Source organism: Microtus pennsylvanicus, chromosome 14, assembly GCF_037038515.1.
Source record: "Microtus pennsylvanicus isolate mMicPen1 chromosome 14, mMicPen1.hap1, whole genome shotgun sequence".
Lineage (NCBI taxonomy): Eukaryota > Metazoa > Chordata > Mammalia > Rodentia > Cricetidae > Microtus > Microtus pennsylvanicus.
Window position 1 is genome coordinate 9,743,813 of NC_134592.1, and position 15,140 is coordinate 9,758,952.

General features: G+C 47.5%; 1 protein-coding gene across 3 annotated transcripts in view; it reads right to left on the reverse strand.

Annotated features, from left to right (window-relative positions):
• The window catches only part of Wdr25 (WD repeat domain 25), a 130,258-nt gene that overhangs the window by 109,803 nt on the left and 5,315 nt on the right, over positions 1 to 15,140 (reverse strand). The window lies entirely within an intron of this gene.

The window sequence follows — 15,140 nt, forward strand, 5'->3', positions numbered from 1 at the left end:
ATGAATGACAGAGTCAGGAATGCAGGCAATTCTTCCCAACTCTTTCAAAGAAGATATCAGTAACAACCTGGCCCCCTTCTGTGAAAAGGTCGGGAAGGTTCTATCTGCTAGAGGAAAGGAAACAAGACCCCCAGAAAAAACAGATTTTGCTACAGACGGACAGGTCCATTCCCACAGACAATGTGAGTGTGGCACAAGAGTCCTCTTCTGATGGGGAAAGCTGAAAAGCTTTTCAGAGGCTTTGGTTTCCTTGACAACAGCATTGCTGTAGACAAGCAGGGAAATAATTAAAAAGTATGTTCCCTTTGCTCCAAACGCCCTAAGTGTTTAAGCAACAAGAAACAGGCCATTCTAGGTGAGATCAGTGTGGACAGAGCCAAGGGCACACGGGAATACCCCATCCTGTCATCCCTATCCCCTCCACACTTCCCCTGCACGTAGGGGCCTGAGAAAAGGACCAGCTTCATTATCCCAGTACAACAGTGACCACAAGAATTCTAAGTCAGATTAAGAACAATACTTTCCAAGGGCCAAATTCCAGGCAGACACAGAAAGTCAGTTCCTTGGATTGACTCTCATTAACATCATGTGTTGGAAAGAAACTGCAGGACAGAAAAAAGAACAACTCAGGCTGTATGGCCAGGGGCCTATAGACAGCCTCTCCTCAGGCTGACTTCAGAGACGGCCACCCCTGGAAGGGACTCACTTCCTGTCCTCTGCATGCTGATCCCCATGGAGAGACATTCATGCTGGCTGCTTCACATGGCAGGACCTGGGGAGCCATGTGCCTCCTTCAGAGCAAGGGCACACAAAGCCAGGAAGTTAGGTTGGCCCTGTCCCTGATCTATGTGCACCCTCTTTTTTCAGATGGCTCTAATGTTCTGTTTGTTTTAACAGCTTTACTGTGTTCATGTCTTTTATTGTAAGCTTCCTCAAATCCTCTCTGGATTTATGATTTATAAATAAGTAATAAATAAACACACAAGCTGCAAGCGGCGGCCCAAGACTATTACCTGGGAGCATGAATACAAACATCTCAGCAGATGTGGCCCAATCATCGTTTTGATTTAGCTCCCGGCAGCTTCGAAGGCCACTAAAGAAACCTGAACACAGCTAACACATCACCCTCTGCAGGGACGCTTCCTGCATGCTCTGGAGCACAGCACAGGACCCGTGAGGGAGGGCAGCGGAGACTCTGGGGGGTCTGCCAGACGCTGTGGCTCAAGGGCTTCATCACAAGTGTCTTCCTAGCACTGACTACATGTCCTGCCCTCCTCTAGGACTGGAACTACATGAAAAAGAACAGAGTCCTGTGATCATGGAACCTACAGTAGAGCCCCTTCACGACAGATGAGCTAGCTCAACAAGGCTTGAAAGGATGGAGGGCCTCAGCACTGCCTTCACCACTCTAAGGAGGAAGTGTCTAAAACAGCGTCAAAATAGAAAAGGAAGGGTTAGTGCAGAAGCCAGCTCTGCGCTCACAGAGCCTTCAGAGGCCCCTCTGGTCCTTAGTGTTCTCCTGTCAAATGGGCAGAAGGAAGTCGCCAAAGACAGTTGGCATTAAGGAGTGTCCATCACGAGCCTGGAACTCACCTAAGAATCCTTCCAGTATTCTCTTGTTGCAGCCTCAGAAGGCTCGGTGGATGTTGTCACACTCCTTTGCTTACTAACAGGCAAACTAAAACCAAGAGTTGAACCCAGTTAGGAAGAATGGGATGTAAAGTAGAACCCCAAGATAAGATTTGTGAGTTCGTTGACTTCCCTGTGCCCCAGTTGTAGAAAAATAGCCTGGAAGCCCTGAAGAAACCCAGTCCTCCAGACACACAGGAAGCTGTTGTGATGACCATTCAGGCCCAAGGCCAATCACCAGGCCAGCTCCACATCTGACCCACTCACAGCGCCACCCTCCCTAGCCTGCTCAATCTTCCCTTCCCTTCCTCTAAAGCTAACAGATCCACCCAGCTCTCTTCTAGACTGCACTGTCCCAATACTGCTGGTCGCTACAAAGCTGACACATGTTTTCATGCAGATGTCCGCCCCCAACTAGCCTTCTCGATGGCCAGTGTGTGCCTACTTCCCTCAAACCTAGAGTCAGCATTGATCCAGAATTTCCTCCATGACTGGATGGAACAGGCAGATGACCACATGAAGGAGGAAAGGGAAAAGACATACCTTCTGATACTGCAATCAAGGGCCATGTCCCAGTCAGTCTCTGGGGCCCTTGTTGCCTGTATTTCAGACAGACAGACAGACACACAGTCCCAGGCAAAGCTAGAGGAACTCACAGGCCATGCAGCAATATCCCAGAACTCTGGCTGGCAGACACTTTCAGAAACCCATGACCTGAGCCATCTTCAACCCTGCTCCCTCCCCACCACGCTGACACCATGTTACTAAGCTAGAAAATAGTCAGCCACGCCAGGAGGAGCCAAGGCCCCGGAGAGACCTCCTGGAGTCGATATGTACAATGGAGCACGCTAATCAGCCAGGCCTACAAGTGCAGGCAAATTAGATGGCAAGCCTCACCTGCTCAGCAGTGAGGCTTAGGAGGCAATTACAGAATAACCCCATTTGGAGCACCAGATAATACCTTCCATTTGTAAGGGCTTCATAGTTTACAAAGTGGCTTCACACATCTAACCTCCCGATCCTTCCAGCCCTAGGAGGTAATTAGTTCACAGAAACGCAGGCTGAAGCTCAGAACAATGCGGGCACAGTGGGCCCAACTGTCAGTGGCATATGCGCAGCGTGAAGCCCTGCACTAGGCTGAGCCAGGCTGGCCAGTGCTGCAGAACTGCCCACAGCTGACGGACCAGCACAGAATGCTGGGTCATACAACTCCCAAAGAGGCCTCAAAAGTCACCTAAGCCCCCAACCCCACCCAGCAAAAGCATCTTCTTCTGCCAACTGGCAACAATGGAACAGAGCCCTGCCAGACTGGTGCTCTAGCTCCCTTTCCAATAGTACACTCCCCAAGTCAGAGTGCTGGAAAATTCTCAGTGCATCTTCCACATGGGAACTGCTGCCCTCCGGACCAACGTGAATGCATACAGGTTCCCCTTTCTAATAGCCCTAGCCTGATGACAGGTGTCATGCCCCCAGAGAAGTGATGACACAGAAAGGTCATCACAAGGTGCCAACACGTTTCAGAATACATTTAGAGCGAAGGAATGTGAAAAAAGGCACAAATGAAAGCAAACAACTTTCCTAGCCAAAGGTTACAATGAAAATGTGATTTAATTTGTGGTTTTGAACCCTTTAAAATAACACTTCAACAAGTGTAGAAAGAGATCACTTGTGTTTATAAAAAGCTCTCACGTTTCCCTACAGTGGTTGGACCGTGTAAACACACTTAGAGGAGGGGGAGAGAAATAGCTGCTTGTGAAACTTTTAATACTAGCATGTATGAGGATCAGAATTCTAAACCCAGCAGGTTAAAACCGTTCTGAAAGCAATTTTGGTGTTAGTCTAAATAATTATAGATGGTGCTCACTTAGATAAGGGCCTTTGCCCCCTCGGGGCTCCAAGGGAAAATTCTAGGCATGATAGTTAAGCAAAATAGTTGGTTATTATGGAGGCTTTGCGGTGGTAGTGCAAATTGGTATAATCCTCCTGGAAAGCAATCTGACAGGAGACGAATCTGGACTCATGGAAATGTATAGCCCTTTGACCCAGCAGTCCCACTTCTGGGAATCAATCTGAAAGAAATAATCCAACAGAAAAGGGTTTCATGCATGAAGATAACCACTTCAGTATTATCTGTAACAGCAAAAATTAGAAACCACCTCGGTGTCCAAGGGCGGCTAAGTAAATTACAGTTAATCAACTCGATAGAGCGTCGCAGAACCAGTGAAAATTGACGGCCCTCCAAAGACACAGAGCGGCTGGTGGTGCAGTGGCAGGCAGGGCTCTGGGAGAATGTTAAGTGGCAAATGCAGGCTGTTAGAACTGTGTGTGCACTCTGAGAAAAGCCCAAGCCTGTGTGGACCAGAATGGGATAGGGGGGTGGCACCAGGGTAAAGCAGGGCTTTGGCACTCACTAAAGATGGAGGAGTTACCCTTGTAATACTGCTCAGCACCTGAGAGCAAATGGTGGCTCAGGACCACCCCCATCATGGTCCTGTCACTCAGTCTGGAATCTATTCAAGTAAAAAACGGGGACACAGCTAGAGCAGAACATAGTCACTTACCCCAGAGCTGGGACAAGATGTCATTTCTACTAAGTCAGTTACATCCCCAAATGAGATTGCAAGTTACTTAAAACTACACTTGTCAAACCTTTTGGTCTCTCCCACACTGTCTAGAATGACTATGGGCCCCAGAGAGCTGTTGATTATGTACATGACAGCTACTGCTGGTTAGCACATCCGCTGAAACGGGACATTGGAAAATATTTATTAACTCGTGTAGAATTAGCAATAGTCAACCCATCACTTGTTAATATAAATAATAAAAATAACTAGATTCTTCACAGCATAAAGAAAATTAGTGAGAAGGCATTGTTTACATTTTATGGGTCTCATTATTGCCTGGATTAATACAAGACAGCTGGGCTTTCATATCTGCTTCGGTATTTAATCTATGGCAACAGCGCCTATCATGCAGCCTCTGGAAGAGTCCATGTACACTCCAGAGAGCGTGAGAGTAGAAAAGGCAAACTACTTCTAGGTGTGATTTTGAAAATAGTCTGGACCCTCTGGAAGGGTCTTGAGGACCCCACTGAAAACCACGACAATAAATTACAGCATACCGAGCTACAGCTACAGGGCAGTGTGGTAGTTCATAGTTGGAGTGCAACCACACTGAATTATTTCTAAGACTAGATGGAAATATATCCAAAAGTCTATACTTATGGCCTCCAGAGGCAATAGTGGCCTTTTTACTCCTTTAACCTTTCAGGCTTCTCTATAGTGTGTGTATATTTGTTTTAGGGTCAAAAAACATTTTTTGAGGCAAGGTTTGGAAAGTCATGGTGTACTCACGCCCTGCAGAATGAACTGGATGGGAAGGTCATTTGAAATCATTAGTAGCCAGTGTTGGTGTGGGGGAGGGAGCGTCACGAAGCAGGGCTGGTGGGGATGGCAGCGTTGCTCCTTAATATGCTGATCGATCCCTGGCACCCAGCACACATTCATCATGATGCCATGTGGCCTGCCTGGGACCCAATGACGAGAATTGAAACTGGCTCAAGCTAATCACTGCTAGATGAAGGTCAAATATAGGTGACTATATATCAGCTATCAGAGTATGAGCGGACATGCCACTGCCTAAAGCTGCTGGACACGTACAAAGGGGGAAGTCCACACACTTGACTATAAAAGATGTTAGGTTTTCCCTGCTTAAAAAAAAAATTGATAATGAAATACCAGAACTCAAATATCACCTGGGGGAAGGAGAAGTAGGATATGATGAGGGTCAATATTGTTAGCATGTAAATTGCCTGGAGAAGGGGAACACTAAGAGATTAATGGACAGGAACCCCAATGACAAACCACTTATTTAGCATTCACACGGTGCCAGGCCCGAGTCTAACCATGCTGTCCTGTCCATAAATGAACTCATCTGGTCCTCAAACAAGATGCCATTAAGTTAGCAGATGGGGGGGGGGATATCTCTGTCTCTACAAAGGACAAGGAGACATGGTCACTGTGCACACAGGCATTGGTGTGAACCACCACAGAAATGATTGCTGTGAGTCTCCCTGCCCAGAAGTGATGCTCTGGTGACTGACAAGAAGGAGGGACAGGAGTGGGCATGGCAAACCACCAAGACCCTTCCTCCTCCAGAGCACACATGACAAGAGGCTACAGCAAGCAGAGAGTCCACCCAGGACATAAGAGACACCAGTCAGAGAGAAACTGCCCACACGAAGAGGAACTCACACACACACACACACACACACACACACACACACAGGGGACTCAGCATACCACCTCATAACCCTCAGGCAAGCTCACCGTAGACAAGTTCTTCCACACCCAATTGACCTATGCACACTTGAGGAAGCTTGCTAGAGAGGAGTGTGGGGATCCTGGCTAACAGCAGGGTAAACCCACATTGCCACCACACCTTGATGTTCTCAGTCCACACAGGAAGGAAACATCGGAGACACCTGCACCTGCTTGATGTCTGTCCATTAAGGCAAAAGGACAAGAGAGAGATACGGCAGCTGTGCATGGTGACACACATCTGTAAACCCCAGCACTCAGGAAGCTGTGACAAGAATGCCCTAAGTTTGATGCCAACCTGGCCAACTTGGGCCACAGAATGAGTTCCAGACCAGTCGAGGTTACAGAGTGAGACCCTGACTCAAAACTAAACAGACAAATATGAGTGAGTACATCCCATGTTCCTCTTTTTGAGTCTGGCTTACCTCACTCAGGATAGTGTTTTCTATTTCCATCCATTTGTATGCAAAATTCAAGAAGTCATTGTTTTTTACTGCTGAGTAGTACTACTGAGAACTCAAGAACAATGGCAATGGGTTTTTGATCCTACTGCACGTACTGGCTTTGTGGGAGCCTAGGCAGTTTGGATGCTCACCTTACTAGACCTGGATAGAGGTGGGCAGTCCTTGGACTTCCCACAGGGCAGGGAATCCTGATTGCTCTTCGGGCTGACGAGGGAGGGGGACTTGCCTGGGGGAGGGGGAGGGAAATGGGAGGCGGTGGTGGGGAGGAGGCAGAAATCATAAATAAATGAATGAATGAATGAATGAATGAATGAATAAATAAATAAATAAATAAATAAATAGCAAAAAAAAAAAACCTAAACAGACAAAAGGCAGCAGCAGAAGACAGTGAAGGGTGACGCCGCCCTCATCTCCTCTCTTACTGGGAAAGTCCTGATAATACTGACGAGAAATCACTACTTTGAAAAGTTATTTTTGTGGGGGAGTTTTGCTTTGTGGGAGATGTAACCCAGGCTAGCCTCAAACTCTTCCCTGCCCCAGGCATTCAAATGCTGAGATTACAGGCATATACCAACACACCTAGCTATCAAAAAAATTCATCTCAATATTTTGTAGTGCGGGTTACAAAAAGTGCCAGGGGTGTGATGAGGACCTGATGGTGCTTGCAGAAAGAGACAGCAGAGGAGACGCTGCTCACGAGATGCTTGTGGCCAGCATGCACAAGTAGGGGCACTGAGGCTTTTTCCTTTTTCATTTCTGCCATTTTCTTCTCAGAGTTTAACCATTTTCACAATAAAGCTAAATCAAATATAAAGCAACTCCCATTTTTAAGAAGCAAAAGACCTTGCTCTCACTGGGCACTAGACAGGCTCCTTTAACAGTCTTCCATGTCCAAGTTTTTAAAAGCAAGAAGAAATAATTCACTAGACTGTCTCAACTCCTAAGTGTGCCAATTTTGCAATTTGCATTTTTCAATTACATTAAAAGCATTTTTCCAAATTGCTCTATTCTCCCCTTGATGACACAGGATGAGATTGGATGAGACTTGCTCCCCAAGAAAGAGCCAGCACCTCCGTGCACCCTGGTTTCTCCGGCAGCGCTTGCACATGGGCTGCTCTTGGTGCATGGAACGAGTCAAGTTCAACAACAAAGGTTCCCAGAGAGCAGAAAGCACAGGGTCAGCACAGCGCTGCTCTCAGTCAGCTCAGTTTGTTCCGAGAGCCACACGCTCAGAAAGCAAAGGGAACGGGAATTGTCTCATGTATTGGCCTCAAATTCATCGCGGTTTTCACTTGAGGAAAAAGAGTGTCAGAAACATTTCGCCTCCCACGAAAAGAAAATTCCAGCCCAGAAGCTTACAACTTTATAGAGGCGCTACAGCCTGGCTGTCAACCACCGGAGCCACCTCAGGGGCAGCCCGGAGGATAGTCAACCTTCTCGGGAAGGTGGGAAGGAAAAGAGAGGAGGAAACAGGGCCCAGAAATGTACAGCCCGGGGTGTCTGCCTACCCCTCCCTTGGTCTCTGTCAGATAAAGAAGGACCAGATGATCTCTGCGAGTGCTGGTGTGTGTGCGTGTTAACACACACACATTCTCTCCTTGCCTTCACCTAATTACCCTCAATGCACTGTTAATCATTCACTCCCCAAATACCAAACGCCCACCACCACAACCCGCACCTCCTCCCCAGCTGCGCCTCTCATTTCCAACAGATTTGCCTCGTGCTCGGAATAAATTGCCAATCATCTGCATAATGCTCCACGACTCCTTACTCCACGCATCAAATCACTTCTCAATCTCATTTTGTAAAAATCCATCAAGAATAATTCTTTCAAAACTGAACTAAACCCTCGCTCTGGCACTTGGATCCATAAATTCCTTGTCTTTGAATGTGAAATATATCACTTTTTACAAAGCACATCCAAGATACCCTAATATAATCAGATCCACTAACAATGATAAATCAGCAAGATCCTGTAATATATAAAAATGCAAATCTAAGCCACCATGGAAATCATCTGTGCTCCTCCTGCCCCTTAACCCAAGGAGTGAAGCCCAAGAGATTCTGGCTCCATCTGGGAGAGGGGCTTGCTGTTCAACTGGGCACTTCCAGAGGTGAAAGAGGGAGGAGGCAACAGCTTGCTGGCTTTGCTCGGTCTCTATAGCCTACCAGCTCCCATATTGCCTCCATCATATGCTTGCTGTGTGGCTAGGAACAAGTCCCTCAACCCCTGTGGTAAAGTGTGCTACAAAGTGTGCCTAGCAGCATGTGACAGGCCCAGTGCAGTTGCTGACTCCCCGTTCTCTCACGTGTTCCTGGTCACCACAGAGCTGGTGATCCACATGAGAAGGCTCCAGCTGGGGTCACCAACTTCCAACCCAGGGCTTTCAACTATTCCTGAATGCAGTTTGCCTGAGGGAGACAACACAGCTCCCTCCCAGGTTTCCTAAAGTGTGAGGTTGCCTCCCCAGTACTGCCTGAGGCTTAACTTTTGGAGTCAAGCACCTATCTATCACCTGGTGGCCAGAGTGAGCACCTGGCAAGTGGACCAGCTCTCAGCAGGGCCTGGCAGGTGCACAGCACTGCAAAAGACTGCATAGGTGGCTTGGTGTCGATGATCACAGAAGCCCCATAAATTTTAAAGGTATTTATCTCAGGAACACAGAGAATGAAACTCTCTAAAATCCATATGCACAAAAACAAACTATGAAGAGATTCACAAAGGCAGAAGCTATATTAAGTCAGAAGACCCTAGGTGAGGTGTTTTTCTGCAGGTTATGTTCTAACCAATCAATACAGGTCCAGGGGGGAAATTCTCGCTTATGCCAGGCACTGGGCTAGATGATTTCTTTTCATATTTACAGCAACAGTCCTCGCCAATAGGCATTCTCTCTACTTTACCAGTGATACCGTGGATCATAGAGACTAAGTGACCTTAAGAAAAGTCACACTGGTACTGAGCAGCGGTAGAGCGTGGCGCTAAAAGCCCGCCAACATTCAGGTTCCATTTACCACACACAGGCCTTCTGCTGAAGCCCGATAGTGCAAAGCCCATCTTCACTACATTAAGCAGCAGAAAAGATGGCATTTATGCACAGTGTGATCGCTGCGGGACTCCTTGCTTTCAAATGGACTCCAGACACTACAGGGAACAACACAGAAGAGACAAGGGCAAGTGTGAGGAATGATACCATCACAAGATGTTTGAGGACAGTTTTTCAGCGGGGGTTTTGGTTGGGGGAAAGAGGGCAGAACCCAGGCCTAGTGCCTGCTAGACAGCATTCCACCTCTGAGCTATACCCCAGCCCCACAACAATACAGAAGACAGTCTGGTGGCAGACAAGATAGCACACGACCAGCTGGATTGTGCCAACACGCGGGATGCCACGGGCAGGCCAGGATGGACCACTGATGAGTGCGGGCTAGAGTAGTTTACCTTTGTACCCCCTTTATCTTTGTCTGCAAAGTTTTCCAAATAAGCATCAATTTCACTTTTTTTTTAAATATATTAAGGAAAATTTGTTATGGAAAAAAATTCTAAAACAAATAAAGCAATAAACAGCACCTAACTCGGATGCTTTATGTGTGGATCTGCCTGTGTAAGAACTCAGGTCCCCCACAGGGGGAAGCTCCTGAAGCAGCAGGGAGTCCCCTGGGGGAGAGGGCTAGCACAGCCCTTGTGTGGACAGAAAGGCAGGGCTAGCTGTGTTTGGTTTTTTTCCCTCAGAAAAGGCATCAAAGGCTGAATTCTATCTTGACGTGCAGTGGGTGTCCAAACATGTAGAGCCAAGCGAGTTTACGGGGAAATGAGAGAGAGTCTAAAAGGGTCTCTGTGCTGGGATTAGCCATGAAAGCCTGAAGCTCACGGCGGAGGGCAGGAAGGATCACTGCCTGCAACAAGAGAGCAGCGGTGCAGAGACTGTGACTCATTGTTTTATTTTACTTAATTGCTCTGGCTGTAAATTTTTCAAAACTAATATAAGCATATTTTACAGCTCACAGAACATTTAGAGCATATTAAAATACATCTTTCCACTGCAGTGTGCCTAGTTGAAAGTTCTGACTGCAACACTGGGCTCTGAGGCTGTGAAAGACTGGCATGCGGCACTCTACGCCAGTCAGATGGGCGGCGTTGTTCTGCTCCGGATCAGAGAAAAATCCTTTCAAGCAAATGTTCTGGTGAGTCAAAGATTCTACCACATTCTAGAAGCTTGGCTGGGCCAAAGATTTAGTAAGTCTTACTGTGCCCCCTAGAGGCGAATAGGATTTCTGCACTCACAAAAAAAAATCTTCCTAAAGCAAGGCAGTAAATTCCAGAAAATGTCTTTAAATCTTCATTGATCACTTAACATGTACCAAATTTCATGCCAGATGCTACAGAGAATATAAAAGTGGATCTGGCGTGGCTAATGCCCCCGCAAAGCTTACATCCTTTCTATCAGCTCAGATCCCAGAGAGGCACAACCACCTGGCAGGGAAGCAGGTAAATCCCTTAGATAGCAAGACCCCAGCATTCTGAGTGCCAGCAGTGCATGCCAGGTCCCAACCCAGGTGCTCACATCCAACTTCATCTACTGTTCAGAAAGAGCACGCAAACACAGATAATCTCCTGCACTCACTCAGCTGAGCTTGGTTTACAGCTGTGGACGACATCTCTGACACGAAGAAGGAGCAGTTACTGTTAGGCAGGCCACGTACCAACCTCATCTAGGGCAGGACTTCCATCCCCACGTGCCCACCTGAATCCTCCTCCATGCCCTAATCCTCCTGCCCATCACAGCTCCCTGGTTCCTACTCCCTATTCTGCATCCTAAACTTACTCAAAGTCCCACTTAACACAACCTCAATCACTAAAACTGTTGAATATCTTATGAAAGTCTCTGCTCACTCAGGTTCCAGTTCAACATACACCTCCAGCTTCTAAAAGCCTCATTTTCAAGACCTCTCAGTGAGAACAGGAGACACTGATCCTAGCAGCCACGGTCAGTATTGACCCAAATCAACTATGGCAAGTGCTTTGCCTCAAAGGTCATCCCTGGGATTTATTTGGAGGACTAGACAGGAGGGGGGCACTCCCTGAAGCTTCCTACCAGCCAAGGAGCCTCAAGTTAGCATCATCACTTCCAGCCCACATGCCTCCTGGGGACCGGCCACACAACAGCATCCTAAACACGGTCCTAAACACAGGCTTCTTGTCATTCCAAACAAGACAACTGTGACTTCTCCTGGACCAATCCTGGCACATACATCTTCACCAAGCCCAGAGTCAAAGCTCCAACTCATAGACTCCTTTAAAAACCACCATGGACCATGGTGACACATGCCTTTAGTCCTAGCACTCTGGAGGCTGAGACAGGAAGATCTTTATGAGTTTGTGGCCAGACTGGCCTATACAATGAGTTATAAGGCAGAAGCTCAATCCCCAGAAATGGCACAGTAAAAGGAGAACTGGCTCCCCAAAGTTATCCTCTGACCTCTACACATGTACCATAGCATGCATGTGGCCACACACAAACACACATATAATAAATAAGCAAACAATCTTGCAATCCCAGCTTTAGGGAAACAGACAGGCAGATCCCTGGGATATACCAGGGATATACCAGCTGGCCAACCTAGCCTCCATGGCAAGAACCAAGCCAATGAAAACCCCTATCTCAAAAAGGGCACCTGAAGAACAACATCCGAGCCAATGAAAACCCCTATCTCAAAAAGGGCACCTGAAGAACAACATCCGAGCCAATGAAAACCCCTATCTCAAAAAGAGCACCTGAAGAACAACATCCGAGCCAATGAAAACCCCTATCTCAAAGAGGGCACCTGAAGAACAACATCCGAGCCAATGAAAACCACTATCTCAAAGAGGGCACCTGAAGAACAACATCCGAGCTTGCCCTGTCCTGCACATGCACACGCGTGCCCACACAGACACACATACACAAAATAATCATGGGGAGTGGGAGTATAGCACAAGGTCCCAGCCTCAAGCCCCCAGCACCCAAAATCTCAAAAGAAAACAAACAAACAAAAACAGGGATACCTACAGTGTCTGTTCAGAAAACTAAAATTTCTTGTCAGTAATAACCCAGAGTAGTCAAATGTTCAGTGGGGGCTTCAGGTAAAGACCAACTCCACAGGGCTCAAGTCTGCCTCTTCCCATCAGTGCACAGGTAGTTGGCAGGTGGGCATCCATGAGGATACACCTGACCTCTCCATGAAGCAGCATCATAGGTTCAAGGCACGATAACCATGGCAACCCTCTCCACCTTCTTGCTGGCTTGAGCTCCCCACATCTACCAAACTGTACTCCCCTCCCTCTAGTGGCCTAGAGACAGATATGACTATAGCACCCACTTTAGAACCACAGGTAAGTTCCCACCGGAAGCCAAGAGCACACTAGATACTGTGGACACAGCACATGAAGGTATTTATGCCACTAGAGAACCCTCAAGCCTTGCCAAGGGCATAAAGTAACAGGTGAGCCAGTCCACTGTAATGCAACCTCCTCCACCCTATGAGTGCTACCTCACCCTTAGTACTGAGGGGTTGGGGAAGGAGCCCAGCCTGCTTCCAGGCTCATCTAAGGGAAGGACCTCTACATTCAAACAGTGGACAGTGCCCAGTTAAGTGTAAGAAGACAGAAGGCTAGATACAAAAGCAGCTTGTCGACTATCTGGTCCCAACAGGAAGAACATGACCCATCTGGCTTGATGCAGCTCCTGCTCCTGGCACACTGCCCAACCCAAGAACACTGTTCATTGGTCCCTTTATGAGCTGGGTCTTGACTGTTCAGTAGAAACTGGCCAAGCAAAAAGCAAAGCAAAAGAACCCTAGAGAAAGAAGGACAAAAGAGGAAAAAAGTTCAGCCATCAGGTGAGCTCAAAGTCAGGGAGTGTCCCGTGTGCTCCAGACACTGAAATCCTTAGATAGGCCCCAGGCCCTGCTGGCCTCTATGCATCAGGCTCTCAGGATGGAGAACTGAGAGGCCAGGACTCTGGATAGATCCAAGATGTCATGAGCCACTCCAGGAACACTGAACACAGATTACATAGGCAAACGCTGCAGAAGCACTAAAACCTGACTCAAAGAAGCCAGGACTCCAGCTGAAGACTGAACTGAAGACATCAGCCTTGCCAGAACCAGCTACAAGAGTTTCAGCATGATCTGTACATGTCTACCTAAAACTACCACACACAGACATAACTCACTTCTAAACACTTGGGTGCCCCTCTCTTCACTTGAGAAAATGCATCCTGGATTGGGCTCAAATCAAAATCTCAGACAAAAGGACTCAGATAAGTGGTTTTGAGAATGCTGAGGACAGAGTGGGCTAAGGCCACATTTACTGAGCTTCTATGGGGTCCAGCTCTGCAATAAATGCTTATTTTTTTTCATAGTTGTGTGTGTGTGAAGGTATGTGTACGTGTATATGCAGGTGCACATACATTTGTGTGGGCAAACATATAAAGGTCAGAGGATAACTTCAGCTGTTCCTCTTCGGGCCCTGTGCTAGCTAGTTTTATGTCAACTTAACACAAGCCTATGGGGAATTTTCTTAATTAGTGATTGATGGGGGAGGGCCCAGTCCATTGTGGGTAAGGCCACCTCTGACCTGGTGGTCCTGGGTTCTATAAAAAAGCAGACTGAGCAAGTCACGACGAGCATGCCAGTAAGTAGTATCCCTTCATGGCCTCTGAATTGGCTCCTGCCTCCAGGTTCCCGCCCTGTTGAGTTCCTGTCCTGACTGCCTTCAGTGATGGGCTACAATGTGGAAGTGTAAGACAGATAAACCCTTTCCTTCCCAACTTGCTTTTGGTCATGATGTTTCCTCACAGCAATAGTGACCCAGATCAGGACAGGCACCACCCTTGTTTATTAAAACTGGGTCTCTCGCCAGTCTGGAACTCACTATATAAGCTAAGCTGGCTGGCCAGAGAACCCCACAGACCCACCTGTCTTCACCTACCTAGTACTGGGATGATAATTATGCACCCACTTTTTTATGTGGATTCTGGGAATCAAGTTCAGGCTCTTATATTTGCGAGCACTTTACTAATTAAGCCACGACCCAAGCCTACATGATGTGCTTTTTAAAACACATTTCTCAAGCGATCATGTAACAGACGTATGAGTGTCCCTCTTGTGCAGACTCTGAGGGAGACCCACGTGGCCCAAAAACCAGCTACTCTTTGCAGGCTGTTGGAAGCCATGTTCTTCCCAGGAAGCTTGTAGTTCAGCTAGCCAGGGAGTCACTGGGGTCACTCGGTAAACATCAGTATTTGGCCCCTATAGCTTATTTGTTCTGCTGGCCAGAAATTGGAATTACAGGCTGGAGTTAAATATATCGCATGGTTAGCATGGTGGCACAGGCTTTTCATCCCAGTACTTGGAAAGTAGAGGCAGGCAGATCTCTTTGCCTTTGAGGCCAGTCTGGTCTACATAGAGCATCCCAGGCCAGCCAGAGCTAGCCACAGAGTGAGAACCTGTGTTTCTCTCTCTCTCTCTCTGTGTGTGTGTGTGTGTGTGTGTACCTGTGTGTCTATGTGAGTGTACCTGTGTTTATGCCTGTGTGTGTACATGTGTACATGCACAGCACACATGTGAAGGTAAGAGGACAGCACCCATGTCAATCCTCAGGTGTCTTCCACCTTGTGTTTCAGATAGGGTCTTTCGACTGACCTGGAACTTTGCCATAGAGACCAGACTCTCTAGCCCCTTAACTTCCAAG